This window comes from Nuphar pumila, chromosome 6 (assembly GCF_984573655.1).
Source record: "Nuphar pumila chromosome 6, dmNupPumi1.hap1.1, whole genome shotgun sequence".
Lineage (NCBI taxonomy): Eukaryota > Viridiplantae > Streptophyta > Magnoliopsida > Nymphaeales > Nymphaeaceae > Nuphar > Nuphar pumila.
The window spans coordinates 92,654,953-92,674,585 of NC_143254.1; the positions used below are offsets into that span (position 1 = coordinate 92,654,953).

At 35.6% G+C, this 19,633-nt stretch overlaps 1 protein-coding gene across 1 annotated transcript in view; it reads right to left on the reverse strand.

The window, feature by feature from the left end:
• Positions 1 to 382: 382 nt before the first annotated feature.
• LOC149835168 (uncharacterized) overlaps positions 383 to 19,633 on the reverse strand; it is a 35,520-nt gene continuing 16,269 nt past the window's right edge. The window contains exon 4 of the mRNA XM_090010435.1: positions 383 to 528. The gene's annotated coding sequence lies outside the window, so the exon portion shown is untranslated. The remainder of the gene's footprint in view (positions 529 to 19,633) is intronic.

The following is a 19,633-nucleotide window of genomic DNA, read 5'->3' on the forward strand; positions in this document are numbered from 1 at the left end:
ATATATATATATATATATATATATATATATATATATATATATATATATATATATATATATATAATCTCGAACAGACCTGGCTGTGTTGGGTTTACTTTGGGTGAAAAAGTTAAGTTACAACAACCATCATGTCATACCAATCTACCAGGAAATTTGGATAAAGAAAGTAATTTGGTTTGGGGCTGTGAGGAGATTTCAGAAAAAATATATGAGATGGTTAATTCACTAGAAGCCTTGATGTGCCAAAATGGGTGCAAACACATCATAGAAGTATATGAAAAAACCATTTAAAAATTAACCATTTCTTCCTCAAGTTTAAGAAAAAATTTTATGGAAAAGAAAATGGGCATATGTTATACATGTCACTATCACAATGAATGAATCATATACCTCCATATCCCTTTTCCTTCAAACCGCTGCCGCATCTTTTCCAGTCACAGCAGAGAGATCTATACAAGTAATGTTTGTGACCCCATCCCTGTACAAATATTCACATAATTGAGAACTTCCAGAACCTAACTCCAACACCTGCAGTTTCATTGTTCAAGACAGCTTACAGGTCAGCATTATGATTAAATACATAGGAATCAGAAGAAAATTAAATGATTTTAAGCAACATGAATTATTCATATTCACGATATAATATATTAATATCATTCACACAAACTCATGCCAGAAATTTAAAGCACCAGTACATGTTACTGTTATCTAACTTGTAAAAGCCCAGGCCAAGAAAACAGAAATAACCCAGCACATATTTTTAATAGATATGGTTTGGAGGTAAAATGAAATATCTGTCTCAAACTCTTCAGCTACAAATCACACCGGAACCTCAATTGGCTTCTTTGTGCACCCGTGGATGTGTATGCATATGAGAAGGTTAATTCACTAAAAGCCTTAATGTGCCAAAATGGGTGCAAACACATCATAGAAGTGTGTTGGCACATATTTGATGAGAAGCAGATTGTGGAAATTGCGGTTTTTACCGAGTTCTACTTCAACAGGGACACTAGTAGTTGAGAGGGTGCAGGGAGTAGAGTCCCTACGGTTTGGTACAGGAGAGTTTTATTTTTTTGCTCTTGTTTCATAAAACTCAGTATTCATATGGTTAGTATATATATATATATGTTGTAACCTGAAATCAGAGGATAGTTGAAATACAGCCGCTCGTTCTTGTGGACATAGGTACATCGAACCACGTAAAATCCCTGTGATATTTTTTTGTTGATTATTTTTCACAGATTCATCACAATAGCTGCACTCTTGTTCAACAACTGGCATCAGAGCTCAGATAACGATCTCTAAGGTTTTATCTGCGAGATTCGATCTGGATAAGTTTGATGAAACTGGTAACTTCGGATTATAACAGAGAAGAGTTAAGGATTAATTGCTGCAGCAGGGCATGGTGAAAGCGTTATGCGAAAAGAAACCAGAATGCATGGAGAAGTCAGATTGGAAGGATCTGAAAGCGAAGGCTGTGGCGACTATCAGGCTTTGTGATGCAGAGCATCCTGAAGATTCGAGCTTTGAAGACGAATTGAATCAAAATTTAATTCCCAAGATTCAATCCAGGACCGATCCAATCGTGCAGGACTATCAGGGTCCAATTGGATCTTTACCAACCCAGACCCATTTTGATTATTGTGCTACAATATCTGAGATATTTTGCATTTTTCTCAGAGATTGTATTTTTATTATTCGATTTCATTTTGGCATATGAGGAATCACGTTAAATATGTTTTTATTTGTAATCTTTTTTTGTTTTTTTAGGAGCCGCATTCTACGAATCTGGATAGTTCTGGTGCCATGTAGGATCCTTTTGTGGCACTAGAGGGTGTATGGGAAACGCGAGTAGTTTTTATTTTTTTGCATTTGCATTTTTCTAATGTGTTTTGTGCAGGATCCAATTCACTCCCTATTTTGGATCTAGATCAAGATCTGTTTCCAAAGAGGGTCTTAGTTGATGTCATTTTGGAGTAGACCATCTTGGACCTCATTCAAATCTCAGTCTTGACTATTTCAAGTACAAAATAGTTGTTGGACCTTTTGATGCTCATGACCAAAATTAGCATAAGTCAAACTCGATTTTGGAGCATGGCTTGGGAAGACCATTGCATTTTAATGTGTGGAGGTCGACCAAGGGAGGGGGCTTTTTTATTTTTGAAAATTTTAAAAAAAATTTCTTGGTGGAGAAAAAGTGTTTTGAAGGGTGAATGCAATCTTAGTATTTTGATCATATCTCCCTAGATACCAGTTTAAATTGCAAGATCTTTAGCTTGTTGGAAAGATAAGATCATGTCCTACAAGTTTGCTGCTTATCATTTTGTGTGATTTGACTTGGTTAAGCCTCTAAAATCCCTAGCAAGTTTCCTGCTGACGGCATCAAGCCCTTTGGTTGGTGGAAAAGCTCGAGTTTATGATCTTTGAGAAGATCGACCTTGACGTGGCTGTGTAAGCATTCTTGGTTCATGTTGGCTGCTGATTCGAGTTGCGGCTTAAGAGACTTCTTCCCAATATCGGCTGCTTCCCAACGACATCCATTGGCATCTTCATCCGGATATTATTCACTGGTTCATGTATTTTATTTGTGCTATTTTATCTTTTGTGTTTCATCTCCTTCGTTGAAAATTGCTTGAAAGTTGTAAGTAAACCATTTGTTGTTTGATTGGAATGAATGTTTGAAGTATTTCATTAAGAAGTGATTCTATTATTCATAAAATATCCAATTTTATTGGTTATTATATAACTCAAATTTTCTGTCAAAACTTGGATTCTTGAATCCCGGGTTGTCTGGAAAGACTCTGGAAAATTGCCTATATCAGCCTAGATACTAGTCGGATTCTTGCATTCTTTAACTTTACGAAAAGCTAAAACATTTTCCTACAACTTTGTAGTTGAGGCCATTTCGTGAATCAGTCGTTTGAATCCCTGAAAAGTGTTGTCAAAGTCTTGGACTGACAGGACTCCACTGTCACCAGTTTGGTTCAGAACACTCCTAGTGGTGTTTGGTATTTAATCGTTATCTGAAGATTCCCCGCATGAAAATTTGTTTTATTTGATTTTGTTGAAAGATAGAACCTAGATCTACAATTTTCATGTTTTGAGTTTTAATTGAATCTTCGATTAAATAGCTCAAAAATATCAATCTTTGCTATTGTCGAATAATGGAAAATTTAGTTATTTTATCAACAACTCATACCATTTTCCAGAATTCAAAAATCATAAAGCATTGAAAAAAACTCAAAAAAATCCAAATTTTAGTTCGTTGGAAAGGTCTGAATCCGACCTTTGATTTATCAGTTGGAAGCTTTTGCAAACTCTACTGTTTGCAGGGTCGAAAACCTTGTCAAAAAGGATGTTCACAAAATCCAAAAGTCTGTCATAACCTTGTTTGTCAGTCCCAATTTCGGGTCCGTAGAACGGACACCATTTTTCTGAATCCAGTGATTTTGGATTCGTTGGAAATCTGTGTGAGTCGCGCACAACTGTTTTTTGGGCTGCATCTGTTGAAGCAAAGTGCACGGGTCCCAAAATTCTATTTTTCCAAAGTTCCATTCAAACTCATTGTCGTATAAGCTTCTACGCGTGTCAAGATCTATTTGGATCTTGGATCAGTGCGTATCGAGTAAACGTCGTGTTATTGCATCATTTTGGTATCACAGCGAGAATTTTTAGATTTTTCAATCCGACATGATTTCCGGTGTTGTGGGGAGTCCAATTTTTTTTTTAGGATCTATGCGCCATGTCTGAGCAAACATGCTATAGGAGTCATACCGAGTTTAACACTGAAAATGAAATATGTGACCTTAAGTATGGAACTCAAACTCTGTGGCATAAAATCAAATATCTAAGTCGTAAGATGGAAGATTTTACCAAGGAGCAGGAGAGAGCATCCGAGCGAAGTCAGCATAGTTCTCGAGGAACGCATAAGATATATTATTATAACTCTGATGAAGAATTTGAGTTAGAACGGGATAAGAAGGCTCAAAATTTGCAAAGTCAACTTCGTGCTGAGCAAATGCAAATTGCAGGGATAAAATCAAAGCTTTGTGAACTAGAATTAGAGGAAGAGCTTCGTCACAGATCAGATCTACTTCGATCCTTGAGGGTGTATGGGTGGTCAAACTTCGTTCGTGGGTCTGACCCACATCAGTACCCGTATGCGGGTAGAAAGATAGATCCGCCTAGAAGATCCAGTCGGAAGTCAGGTGCTTCAAATTTAAAGGTCCATTATGTAATTTTTTTACAAAGAGAATTGAGGCAGAGTCCTCATTCGCTCGTCTTATCCTTTAGGCCCCGACCCAACCCCACCTTATTTAAATCTGATAATTTTAGGGTTAGGTTTGAGAAAATCTCACGTGTAAGTTACGAGAATGAATAAAGTTCTGATTCTTCTGACTTAGAATCTCAATAATTCAAAGAAGTCATAATAGAAAATGAGGATTGGGATAGCAAAGAAGAGTCTCGGTGCAAAGAAATTAATCACACTCTTATTATTTTCACACAGGATCCTCTCGAGGAGCCTTTTCATGAAATGGTTGGTGGATCGATATTAGATGAGGAAATCGAGAAGGAAACCTCACATGAACTTGAGGATGTTCCTATGAGTGTGTTCATTTCTGATCCAGTCTTTGAAGAGATGAATGCCAAACCCACCCTTGTTAGAGAGACCGATGAGTTGTCTGATCTTTCTTCACTTTCTGACATAGAAGATCGTGAAGAACGATCTCACGTCATTTTGGCAACCCTTTATTCATGGAGAACCCCAAAGGTTGTCTAAGCTTGGTCGAGGACAACTTTATCTTTGAAAATCTGCTCTTTAGAGAAGTTGGTGAAAGCATCAAAGATGAAGAGACACTTGCATGTGAAAATGTTATTGATGACTTCACGCATGTCAATTATACCCCAATTTTTGAGGTTGATATCGAAATTGAAAAAAGCTCAATCCAAGACTTAGTGAGTCTGTGGACATCCTTGTCAATGAACCCAACAATTTTAAAAACTCTCGTAGTGAACCCATGGATGTTACGGTTTACCCCCGCGTTGCGTCTGACATGATTGTCGCCATTATTCTGACAAGTCTCATTAGTATATCCATTGTTGAGTCAACTGTCAAAAAAGTTAATTTTATTAATGAGAATCAACAAGGCATGTGTGTCAATAAGCGTTTAGATATTGAAACTCCTTCTACGGAGTTGAACTTAGAGTCTCATTTTAGTCGTGACACAATAGGTCTAGTTGGCATTAAAGCCCCAAATCGTGTTTATGACCATCAGGGTTTAGTATATAATGTTGATTTTGTCTCTTTGACAAATCCCGATAGTAAATTTGGTCTATTGTTACATTGTACTGCTTGTGACTTATCTTGTGATTATCAAAATCTTAGTGCAAAATTTGATATTTTGAATTGCATGATAAATAGTCAATTGTTATCCATTGTTGACCAAAATTTTGTTATTATCTGTAGCGTGTTGATGCAAGGTATGATTATTAAATATAATGTCTTAGATGCTTTTGAGATTCAATTTCATTGTTGTGCTTTGAATTTATCTGAATTGCATTTTATAAAGCATATTGCATTATATTGCATCAAATATTCTTGTCATTCTTATATAGAATTTCATGCCTTGTTTAGTTCTCTTTTATTTGCCTTGAATAGATTCTGCGTTGATTACATTTTGAATGCGTGTAGGGATTATGGAGTGGCATTGGAGCAGAAACAGGCTTCGAGGACGAAGCCTTTCGACCTAGGAGGGAATGATGCAGAGCATCCTGAAGATCCGAGCTTTGAAGATGATTTGAATCCAAATCCAATTTCCAAGATCCAATCCAAGATGTAATCTAGGGTAGATCCAATCGTGCAGGACTATCAGGGTCCAATTGGATCTTTGCTAACCCAGACCCATTTTGATTATCGTACTACAATATCTGAGATATTTTGCATCTTTCTTAGAGATTGTATTTTTATTATTTGATTCCATTTTGGCATGTGAGGAATCGCGTTAAATATGTTTTTATTTGTAATATTTTTTTATTTTTTTTAGGAGCCAGATTCTACGGATCCAGATAGTTTTGGTGCCCTGTAGGATCCTTTTGTAACACTAGAGGGTGTATGGGGAATGCGGGTAGTTTTTATTTTTTTGCATTTGCATTTTTCTAATGCGTTTTGTGCAAGATCTAGTTCACTGCCTGTTTTGGATCTGGATCAAGATCTGTTTCTAAAGGTGGTCCTAGTTGGCGCCATTTTGGAGTAGACCATCTTGGACCTCATTCAAATCTCAGTCTTGACTGTTCCAAGTACAAAATAGTTGTTGGACCTTTTAATGCTCATGACCAAAATTAGCACAAGTCAAACTCGATTTTGGAGCATGGCTTGGGAAGGCCATTTGGCTCTTTAATGTGGCCCTTTTTCAAGCCCCAAGCCTTTTAATGTGTGGAGGTCGACCAAAGGGAGGGGGCCATTTTTATTTTTGGAAATTTTAAAAAAAAATTCTTGGTGGAGAACAAGTGTTTTGAAGGGTGAATGCAATCTCAGTATTTTGATCGTATCTCCCTAGATACCAGTCTAAATTGCATGATTTTTAGCTTGTTGAAAAGATAAGATCATGTCCTACAAGTTTGTTGTTTATCATTTTGTGTGATTTGGCTTGGTTAAGCCTCTAAAATCCCTAGCAAGTTTCATGTTGATGGCATCAAGCCCTTTGGTTGGTGGAAAAGCTCGAGTTTATGATCTTTGAGAAGATCGACCTTGACGTGGTTGTGTAAGCATTCTTGGTTCGTGTTGGCTGCTGATTCAAGCTGCGGTTTGAGAGACTTCTTTCCAATATCGGCTGCTTTCCAGCAACATCCATTGGCATCTTCATCCGAATATTATTCACCGGTTTATGTGTTTCATTTGTGTTATTTTATCTTATGTGTTTCATCTCCTTCGTTGCAAATTACTTGAAAGTTTTAAGTAAACCATTTGTTGTTTGATTGAAATGAATGTTTGAAGTATTTTGATTAAGAAGTGATTCTATTATTCATAAAATATCCAGTTTTATTGGTTATTATATAACTCAAATTTTCTGTTAAAACTCAGATTCTTGAATCTCGGGTTGTCTGGAAAGACTCTGAAAAATCACCTATATCAGCCTTGATACTAGTCGGATTCTTGCATTTTTTAGCTTTACGGAAAGCTAAAACATTTTTCTACAACTTTGTAGTTGAAACCGTTTTGTGAATCAGCCGTTTGAGTCCCTGAAAAGTGTTGTCAAAGTCTTACACTGACAGAACTCCACTGTCACCAGTTTGGTTCAGAACACTCCTAGTGGTGTTCGGTATTTATTCGTTATCTGGAGATTCCCTGCTTGAAAATTCATTTTGTTTGATTCTGTGGAAAGATAGAACCAGTTTCGGGTCCGTAGAACGAACACCGCTGATCTGAATCCAGTGATTTCTGATTCTATGGAATGTTGTGCAAGTCACACACAACTTTTATTTGGGCAGCATCAATCGAAGCAGAGTGCACGAGTCCATAAATTCTGTTTACCCAGAGTCCTGTTCGGATTCATTATTGTATAAGCTTCACGTGTGTCAAGATCCGTTTGGAACTTGGATCGTGGATCGGTGCGTACCGAGTCTACATCGTGTTATTGCATCATTTTGTCTAGAAGATGATGTGATGTATCACGTCATGGATGAAGAATCACTGATGGCAGTTTGGTTAAGATTGGAAAGTTGGTATATGTCTAAGTTATTGACGAACAAACTCTATCTTAAATAGAAGTTGTTTGGTCTTAAGATGTCAGAGGGCTCGGATCTGAGCCAACACATCAATGTGTTCAATCAGATCATCAACGATCTTAAATGAGTTGATGTGAAGTTCAAAAATGACGACAAGGCGTTGATGTTGCTGAATTATCTACCGACGTCTCTCGCATATGAGAATCTGGTTACGACCCCAATGTGGGGAAAAGAAAGTCTCGAGCTGAAAGATGTCACAAGTGCTCTATTAGGCTTTCATCAATGGAAGAAAGCCAGTGATGAGACATCACAAGGTGAAGGACTTATGGTGAGGGGTAACCAGGAACGCGGAAGGAGCAAGTCTCGTAATGATTTGGGTAACAATAAATCCTGGCCCAAATCAAAGAAAAAAAGGATTTCACATGTTACAAGTGCGAAAAAAGGGGTACATTAAACGAGACTGTCCAAAAAAAAGAAAGGCAATGCAGAGAACAACGAGAGTCCATCAAAGTTGACAAACGTAGTGGAAGAAGAAGACTTAGAGAGTGGTGATAGTGATATGCTTTCTGTTTCATCCGTTTCAGAACATCTGACAGATTTGTGCATCATGGATTCAACATGCTCCTACCACATGACTCTAAATAAAGATTAGTTTGACACCTATAGGTTAATCAATTCTGGTTCTATTCTGATGTGCAACAATGCATCCTGCAAAGTGGCTGGAATAGAAAATATCAGAATTAAAATGTTTGATGGTGTGGTTAGAACGTTGTGTGATATTAGACATATACCAGATTTAAGGAAGAATCTGATTTTATTGGGCACTTTAGATTATAACATTTGTAGTTACAAATCTGAAAGTAGAGTAATGAAAGTAAGTAAAAGTGTGTCAACAGTAATGAAGGGACAGAAACTAGCAAAAAATATCTATAGGCTGCTAGGTACTATTGTTGTAGGTAGAGTTGTTGTTGTAGAGTCCGAGTCAGACAATATTGTCCTGTGGCACATGCGGCTAGGACATATGGGTGAGTGTGGGATGATGGAACTTCATAAAAAAAATCTTTTGAAGGGTGTCAAGACATGCAAGCTCGATTTATGTAAGTATTGTGTTCTTGGAAAACAGAACAGGGTAAAGTTTAGGATAGCCACATACAAGACTAAGGGGATTCTTGATTATGTTCATACAAATCTTTGGGGACCGGTCAACGTAGCATCACAAGGAGGACATATGTATTTCATGAGTTTCATTGATGATTATTCGTGAAAAGTTTGGGTGCACTTCATGCAACACAAATCAGAAACATTTACCAAGTTTTGTTACGACAATGAAGTCGTACATGATACTTCAAGTACAAGGTTTTGATGATGAACAAGTAAAGTCAACTGCATTTCAGCTAAGGCAATGAAGAAAGATGACAAGCATTGAAGAATTCGATGAAAATCTTTGAAGACTTGTGTGTAAATATAAAATTTATTTAAAAGTCTTAGATTCTTGTAAGAGCCTTAGAGTGTATATTTCGGTTGCATTTCACCTAAAAAGTCTTTAGAAAAACTTTTCTAAAAGAACCTGTCATGAAAATCTTTTTAGAAAACTCTTTATTTAATTTTTTGTGTTTATTAGTCGACCAATAGACTCACCAGTCGACTAATCCTTTCGCGCTAAATTTTCTAAACAAAATGTCATTTTTATCAAATTAGTCGACCGGAGGTTTTATCAGTCGACTAGAAAGAATGTCTATTTTCTGGAAATTTAGCAGCAGTCGACTAATGATTTTATTAGTCGACCGGACAGAACATGTATTTTTAGAAAAATTTAGCAGCAGTCAACTGAAAGGTTTTTCAGTCTACTGATGATATTATCAGTCGACTAACTTTTTTTCTACTCGACTAAGTTTCAAATCTTCAGATTTTCAAATGGCTTGATAAACAGATTAGTCGACCGACGATAACTGTCAGTCTACTAATAGCTAACTATCAGTTAACTAACTATTGTTCCAGTCGACTAATTTTGTCATTTTTTCTTAAACTTTTAAAAGGCATGTCTTTGCATTTTTCAAGCGTTTTGATCGTTCAAAATGGACTGTTTTGACACCCTTTCATACCCTCAACATATGGAATCTTTCAACTATAAATATGAGTGCATTTTACACTCAAAAGCACTGCAATTCAATCAATTTGAATCAATTACCATTTGTTTTTTACTCATATTCATTTTCTCACTCACGCGATATTTTTCACTTCAGTTTTTTACTCAAATTCCTTTGAGAGACAGTGAATTCGTGAGTAGAGTATTTCAACAATCTCAAAAGCCAATTGCATCTCATTTTCATTCATTAGAAGGGCTCATAGGTTGTTTTGTAAGTTGTTACTTATTTCAATTTTCTGTAAAAAGAAGGACTCCTTGGTTTAAAGGAGTTGTTTGCTTTCAGTAGGTGTGTTACTGAAAGTGGGACCGGATTTGGTCTGTATGATCTTGTAGTTACACAAGGTTGATAGTGGAAATCTCAAGCGGGTTTTGCTTGGGGACTGGATGTAGGTCGGGAAAGACCGAATCAGGATAAATTATTGTGTTCTTTGTGTGTTTGCTTTGCAAATTGCAAAATCCATCAAAATTCCGCAGATGATATTTAAAAGCATTATTCACCCCCCTCTAGTGCTCGTTGCCTCGATCCTACTGCACTTTCATTTGGTATCAGAACATGTTTGCTATTATTTTGATTTGACCATCATCTAGCATGACAACAACATTATCTCAGCACAAAGAAGGATGCTCCTCTGTTCGTCCTCCTCTCTTTGACAGAACAAACTATGGATACTGTAAAGTGAGAATGACAATATTCTTACAATCCATGGATCTCGAAATTTGAAGAGTTGTTTCAGAAAAGTACCAAATGTCATCAACTGATTTTAGTCGATGGACCGATGAAGAAAAGAAGACTGCTTCACTTAATGCCAAGGCTATGAATGCATTGTATTATGTCGTTGACAAGGTAGAGTTCAATCGCATCTCTCAATGCTCTACAGCAAATGAAATCTGGCATACTCATCTCGTGACTCACGAAGGTACGTCAAAGGTAAAGGAATCTAAAATCTCTTCTTTAGTTCATAAATTTGAATTGTTTAAAATGAAGCAAAATGAATCTATATCGAACATGATAATAAGAATGACCAATATCACTAACACTCTGAAATTCCTTGGAAAAGAATATTCACAAGTGAATTTAGTCAGAAAAATTCTAAGGTGTTTAACTCTTGAATGGGAGAGAAAAACCACAGCTGTTGAAGAAGCAAATGATTTAAACACTCTCACTCTTGAAGATTTGGTTGGTAACTTAATGGCATATGAAGTCCAACTTCAAGACAGACAAGAAGAAGAACCCAAGAAGAAATCTCTTGCTTTTAAGGCTACTTCTGACTCTGAAAATTTAGAAGAATATGAAGATGAAGATATTGCCCTTATTACTAGGCAATTCAGAAGATTCATCAAAAAGGGAAGATTTCAAAGAAAGGTAAAGAAAGCGGATTCTTCCAATCCAAATGAAGTCAAGTGCTTTAATTGCAAAAAGGCAGGACATATCAAGAAAGATTGTCCTCTTCTCAAAATCAAGCCCAAGGACCAATTCAAGAAGAAAAAGGCATTTCAAGCATGTTGGGATGATAGTGACTCCTCTTTCGATGAAGAATCAAATGAAGAAGTCGCCAACATGTGTTTTGTAGCACAAGAAGACTCGGTAAGTCAATTTGAGTATGATGATTTATTAGAGGCATTTAATGATTTATATGCTAAATTTAAAAGTTTAAGTTCTAAAAACAAAGAGTTAAAATCTGAAAATGCAACTCTTGACTCTCAAAACAAAGTGTTACTTCAAGAGACAGAAGATCTCAAGAAAGAATACTCTCATCAAGCATTTGAGATAAAAGAAATTGGAATTAGAACCAATCTCTTACAAGAAGAAATAACTAGTCTAAAAGAATAATCAAATGATCTTCTTTCTATAGTGACCAAATTCATAAATGGTCAAGAGAATCTAGAAAGACTTCTTGGTTCTCAAAGATGCTCGGTTAATAAAACTGGATTGGGATATAGTTTCTTTGATACTCAAAATAGACCAAACTATGTGGTAAAAAATCAAAGACAGTATTCTCAACCATTTGTTCAAAGAACTAAATTTTCTAGTTATAATAGAAATGCATCTAATCATGGAACTTATAATGCTTCTAAGCCTAGACATGATTACTCTAGAAATAATAAATCTTTTTATAGAAAGAATATTTATTATCAAAGGAAACCAAAATCCAAATGGATATGGGTTTCTAAGACTAACTCTCATGGACCCAAAAATAGAAAGGGGTCAAATGCTTTGTCTTCTAATTTTGTTGTAGGTACACAAAATAAAGAGCAAATGGATATTGGACAGCGGTTGTTCCAAATATAAGACTGGAAGGCCGGAGTTATTTTCCACCCTCCAAAGTAAGGATGGAGGTACCGTCACCTTTGGTGACAATAACAAGGTAAAAGTAATCAGTATCGGTAATATTGGTAATCCAAAATTTTCCTTGATAGAAAATGTTCTTTTAGTAGATGGTTTAATGCATAATTTATTATCTATTAGTCAATTATGTGATAAAGGTTGTCTTGTTTCTTTTGAACATGATTTATGCTTAATTTCTGATTTTCAATCTAAAAAGATCATTTTTAAAGGTAAAAGAAGGAACAATGTGTATGAACTTTATCTAGATGAGTTACCCACTTTTAATGAAAAATGTCTTATTGTTTCAAATGAAATTCAATGGTTATGGCACAATAGACTTGGACATGTTAACTTTAAAATTATTTCCAAGTTATCCAAGAATGATCTTGTTAGAGGCCTACCTAGAATACCATATAAAAAGGATCACTTATGTGATGCTTGCCAAATGGGTAAACAAATCAAGAGTTCTTTTAAGGCAAAAGATATAGTTTCAATAAAACGTCCTCTTGAACTTTTACATTTAGATCTATTTGGACTATCTAGAATTCAAAGTTTGAATGGTAGCAAGTATGCTTTTGTTATAGTAGATGACTATTCTCGATTTACATGGGTGATTTTTTCTAAAAAGCAAAAATGATGCTTTTTCTGAATTTTCCAAACTTTGTAGAAGAATTACAAATGAAAAATCTACATCTATTATTAAAATCCGTAGTGATCATGATGGTGAATTTGAAAATGAATCTTTTCTAAAGTTTTGTGATCTACATGGTATATCTCACAACTTTGCTTTTCCTAGAGCGGCTCCACAAAATGGAGTTGTTGAAAGAAAGAATAGAACTTTGCAAGAATGTGCTAGAACCATGCTTCAAGATAAAAAATTACCAAAATACTTTTGGGCTGAAGCAATAAATACAACATGTTATGTTTTAAACCGTGTTTTTATTCGACCAATTTTACATAAAACATGTTTTGAATTGTATTATGATCGTATACTAAAGATCTCATATTTCAAAATTTTTGGTAGTAAATGCTTCTTGTTAAATACCAAAGAAAATCTTGATAAGTTTGATTCAAAATCAGATGAATCAATATTTCTTGGATATTCTTCTAGAAGTAAAGCTTATCGTGTTTTTAATAAAAGAACATCTTGCATTGAAGAATCTTTACATGTTGCATTTGATGAGAATTGTGAGCAGGTTATACCTCTAAGCGAAGGAGAAGAAGTAATACTTCAAGAAGAACCTTTTATAGAGAGTACTTCTCAAGAAAATGTTTCTCTTCAACTGGTTTGGAAAGAAGTTCTCATTCATCCACATGAACAAGTTATTGGAGAAATAAAGAGTGGTGTCCAAACTAGAAGGCAATTGCAACATATTGCAAATATTGCTTTCATATCTAAAATAGAACCAAAGAATATCAATGAGGCTTGTGATGATGAATTTTGGCTTTTGGCCATGTCTGAAGAACTTAACCAATTTACTAGGAATGATGTATGGGATCTAGTTGATAGACCAAATGATCATCCAGTAATTGGAACAAGATGGGTCTTCCGAAATAAGCTGAACGAAAATGGCGAAGTCATTCGAAACAAAGCAAGGCTAGTAGCACAAGGCTATAATCAAGAAGAAGGCATAGATTTTGATTAAACCTATGCACCAGTGAATCGATTGGAGTCAATTCGAATGATGTTTGCTTTTGCTAGTTACATGAATTTTAAGTTATATCAAATTGATGTTAAGCGTGCATTCTTAAATGAACACATCAATGAAGAAGTTTATGTAGAGCAACCTCCAGGCTTTGAAAATGAGAAATATCCAGAAAAAGTCTACAAATTAAAAGAGCTTTGTACGGACTTAAACAAGCACCAAGAGCATGGTATGAAAGACTACGAAATTTCCTAGAACAATCTGGTTTTTCCATTAGTCAGGTAGACTCCACTTTATTTATTAAAAATCTTAATTCAGATATTCTTATTGTGCAAATTTATATTGATGACATAATATTTTGTTCTACTAATGATTCTCTTTGTAAAGAATTTGCTAAAGCTATGCAGGAAGAGTTTGAAATGAGCTTGATGGGCAAATTAAACTACTTCCTTGGACTTCAAATAAAGCAAACTGAAGAAGGAATCTTCATCAACCAGGCTAAGTATACAAAAGAACTTCTCAAAAGATTTGAGATGAACTCATCGAAATCAAGAAGAAATCCTATGAGCACAACTACTTCTCTTGATAAAGATGAAAATGGTAAAAATGTATATACTAAGCTCTACAGAGCTATGATCGAATCTCTGTTATACTTAACTGCTAGTCGACCTGATATTATGTTTAGTGTTTGTATGTGTGCTAGATTTCAAGTTAATCCAAAAGAATCTCATTTAACTATAGTAAAACAAATTCTTCGTTACTTGAAAGATACTTCAGATTTTGGTTTGTTTTACCCAAAATCATCTTCCTTTGATTTAGTTTCATATAGTGATGCAGATTTTGCAAGAAGTAAATCTGATCGCAAGAGTACTAGCGGAACTTGTCATTTCTTAGGAAATTCCTTAGTCTCTTGGTTTAGTAAAAAGCAAAATTCAATGTCACTCTCAACAACTAAAGCAGAATATATAGCGGCTAGTTTAGCGTGTTCACAAGTACTATGGATGAAACAGACCTTAAAAGATTTTGGTTTGAATTACTCCACAACAACTATTTATTGTGATAACACTAGTGCTATAAATCTTTCAAAAAATCCTGTTTAGCACTAAAAACTAAGCATATTGAAGTTAGACATCATTTCATAAGAGATCATGTGTTAAAAGGAGATATTTTGTTAAATTTTATTTCCACTAATGAACAACATGCCGATATCTTCACTAAACCACTTAAAAATGAATATTTTATGAGAATTAGGAAAGAACTAAGCATTTGCTCTTTTTTGGATTTATAAAATGCTGATTTTTGAATAAAATCTCAAAATCGCACCATATTAGTCGACCGATAAATTTCTAGTTGACTGATGCTTTAAAAATTTTACAGAAGGAATCACACCTTATTAGTCGACCAATAAAAATCTAGTCGACTGATATTTTTAAATTTTTTTTAAAAAAGACCTGATACCCCTTGGTTTTTAATGCATCGTTTCATTTTTATGCACCTTTTCATTTTTCTTAAATGAAACCTTTGAAAAATGAAACCCTCTCTCTCTCTCCTCTCTCTTCTGAAAAACCCTCGGAGTGTCGTTCGAACCTCTCCTTGCCGGAATCTTCTAGCCGTGACAGGGAGTCTCTTGACTTTTCGCCGGAATCCTCTTGCCGTGACCGGTGCCTCTTCAGTCCTCGCCGGAATCCCTTTGTGGCAGCCTCCTCTCACCTGCCGTCATCCACCACGAACTCATCCTCGTCTCTTCCCTCTTGCCTAAAATCTGTGGAGAATCGACATCCCTTTTCAGTGGGTTGTTACTTTTGATTATTTTGGCCACTACCAACGATCTTGATCGTAGAAGGCACCTCTTTTTCGCTTTGCACAAAGTTGCGTTAGTTCTCCGCCACAACGCCGGACAACATCTTCCTTCTGCCGGACATCATTTTTAAAGCATTTGGAAGCTGACATCAACACCATCTTCAATTATTCTTCTCAACGACTGTGTTAATCAATCATTCTCTGCAACTGCAATTTTTTTTAGGTGAATCTGTTTCAACCATGCCTCGTCAGAAGACTGCATCCGCAAAAGGTTCTCCTCCGCCTACACCTCCAGCAAGACATGGATTTTCTCTCAGATTACTCCGAAATTCTCTTTTATATGATACTTTTGGATCAATTTCTGCACTTCCTATTTTACCAGGCCGAAATATCTTCTTTCACCTGTTTTCTCGTTACAAAATCAGAGAATTATTTCCAGGTATTTCACATCTTTTTGATGCCTGTGCAGACCCCCTTTATTATCATTTTCTGATCCACTTGTTTTACACAAATTTACAAATTGATCATGAAACTGGAATCCTTTCCTCTCTTGTTTGCGATGTTGAAATTGAGTTTGATTCTAAAATGCTTGGACAAATCCTAGAAATTTCACCTTCAGACACTCTTTTCAATACTATTGAACTTAATGATGAAAGAATTTTTGAACAAATTCTTCTTCTTGGTGCACCTCATTGTCCTCCTTTCAAAAATATCAATCTTCAAACTCACGCACGCATTGCTGGACCAATTCTTGCTCATAATGTTCTACCTAAAACTGGATCTTTTGATTACTATTCCACAGATTTATCTACGGCTCTTTATGTCTTATTTAGAAATATTTCTGTAAATTGGGCCAATGTGTATTTTACTAATTTGTGGAAACAAAAACCTTTTCTTCCGTATGTATGTCTTCTTACTCATATTTTCAGATATTTCAAAGTGCCCTTAACCAATGAAAAATACATTAAACAAAAGGAGTTCTTTGATTAAACTATTTTTAAACGTATGAAAATCAAATATCTGCCTCCTTTAAACTTTGATCAAACTGAACCATCTGAACCATCACCCTCTGAACCCTCACCATCTTCTGTGACACCTTTATCTCAAGCAAAATGAAAGAAATTTTCTACTAGTCAAGACAATGATGAAGTTTTGCAGCGACTGGAAGCTTTGGAGCTGCATCAACACACTTTTCGTGAAGATGTGACTCAACAACTTTCTTCGATTCAGAAAGATATTACTGCAATCAAGGAGTTGCTCAACTCACTTTTCTGATCTTTGTTTTTTGTCCTTACTGAACTTTGATACTTTATGGGTTGTAATATTTTGAACTTGAATTTACATTTTGCTTATGTTATTTCTACCTTTACTCTTTTTTATTATGACAAAGGGGGAGAAAAAGATAGAACTTGCATTAGATCTTGTATGAGTAATTCAGAGAAAAAGATAGAACTTGCATGAGAAATTAAGAGAAAAAGATAGAAATTGCATAAATGCAATTTTCAATGCTTTTATGAAAAAGTTTTAGAAATGCATGAAGTGATGGAAATGCAAAACAATCAATATGTAATATATGTGCTTTGAATGTACTAACTTCTAATGTTTTGCAGCATATTGATAGGGGGAGTAAAATCTCCATCTATGCATCTAAATGCTCCATCTTTGATTAGTTTGTCATCATAAAAAAGGGAGAGATTGTTACGACAATGAAGCCGTACATGAAACTTCAAGTACAAGGTTTTAATGATGAACAAGTAAAGTCAACTGCATTTCAGCTAAGGCAATGAAGAAAGATGACAAGCATTGAAGAATTCGATGAAGAATCTTTGAAGACTTGTGTGCAAATATAAAATTTATTTAAAAGTCTTAGATTCTTATAAGAGCCTTACTTAGAGTGCATATTTCAGTTGCATTTCACCTAAAAAGTCTTTAAAAAACTTTTCTAAAAGAACCCTTCATGAAAATCTTTTTAGAAAACTCTTTATTTGATTTTTTGTGTTTATTAGTCGACCAATAGACTCACCAGTCGACTAATCCTTTCGCATCAAATTTTCTAAACAAAATGTCATTTTTGTCAAATTAGTCGACCGAAGGTTTTATCAGTTGACTGGACAGAATGTCTGTTTTCTGGAAATTTAGCAGCAGTCGACTAATGATTTTATCAGTCGACCGGACAGAACATGTATTTTCAGAAAAATTTAGCAGCAGTCGACTGAAAGGTTTTTCAGTCTACTGATGATATTATCAGTCGACTAACTTTTTCTCTAGTGGACTAAGTTTCAAATCTTCAGATTTTCAAATGGCTTGATAAACAGATTAGTCGACCGATGATAACTGTCAGTCTACTAATAACTAACTATCAGTTAACTAACTACTGTTCCAGTCGACTAATTTTGTCATTTTTTCTGAAACTTTTAAAAGGTGTGTCTTTGCATTTTCAAGCATTTTGATCATTCAAAATAGACTGTTTTGACACCCTTTTATACCCTCAACGTATGGAATCTTTCAACTATAAATATTAGTGCATTTTACACTCAAAAGCACTGCAATTCAATCAATTTGAATCAATTACTCTTTGCTTTTCACTCATATTCATTTTCTCACTCACGCGATATTTTTCACTTCAATTTTTCACTCAAATTCCTTTGAGAGACAGTGAATTCGTGAGTAGAGTATTTCAACAACCTCAAAAGCCAATTGCATCTCATTTGCATTCATAAGAAGGGCTCATAGGTTGTTTTGTAAGTTGTTACTTATTTCAATTTTCTGTAAAAGGAAGGACTCCTTGGTTTAAAGGAGTTTTTTGCTTTCAGTAGGTGTGTTACTGAAAGTGGGACCGGATTTGGTCTGTATGATCTTGTAGTTACACAAGGTTGATAGTGGAAATCTCAAGCGGGTTTTGCTTGGGGACTGGATGTAGGTCGGGAAAGACCGAACCAGGATAAATTATTGTGTTCTTTGTGTGTTTGTTTTGCAAATTGCAAAATCCATCAAAATTCCGCAGACGATATTTAAAAGCACTATTCACCCCCCTCTAGTGCTCGTTGCCTCGATCCTACTACACTTTCAAGTTCAAGTTGTGAAAAGCTGAAATAGAGACTCAAACAGGAAGGAATATTAAATGCCTTAGGTCAGACAATGGTACTGAGTACACAGACTCGAAGTTCCAAGAGTTGTGTGAGCAGCATGGGATTAAGAGACACTTCTCAGTTCACAAGACACCACAACAAAATGGTGTAGTGGAAAGGATGTACAAATCGATAGCTGAGAGAGCTCGGTGCCTCAGGTTGAATACAGAGCTTGCAAAAAGTTTCTGAGTAGAGGCTGTGAATATGGTGTGTTTCTTGATTAATAGGTCACCGAGGGCAGTACTAGATGGAAAAGTAGCAGAGGAGGTATGGATGGGCAGTGCGGTAGACTACTCCGAGTTGAGAGTATTCATATGTTCAGCCTACATGCATGTTTCTAGTAAGGACAGATCGAAGCTTGATGCAAAGTCTATACAATGTATTTTTTGAGTTATCATAAATGAGTGAAAGGCTTCAAGCTATAGGATTTGAAGGCAAACAAGGTGGTGATCAGTAGAGATGTGGTTTTTGATAAAAAAAATCATGTTACAACGTACTTAGGAGAAAGAGAAACAGATGCCAGAAAATGACGGTAGCAATGAAGATGGGGTGCAGGTGGAGTTAGAAACACGTGATTCAGAAGGCTTTAGTTTAGAGAGTCAGGAGCATCACACTACAGCCACAGACAGGCCTAGACACACCATCAGGCCTTCCACCAGGTATGGTTTTGAGGATTTGGTTTTTTATGGACTTATTACTAGTAGTGAAGATCCTACTACCTTTCAAAAGGAAATACTTAGCCAAGATAAAGGTAGATGGATGGGTGCTATGGTGAAAGAGATGGAGTCTCTATATAAGAACCAGACATGGGACTCATTACAAGAAATATGCGTATTAGCGACGAACGCTATCCGTCGCTACG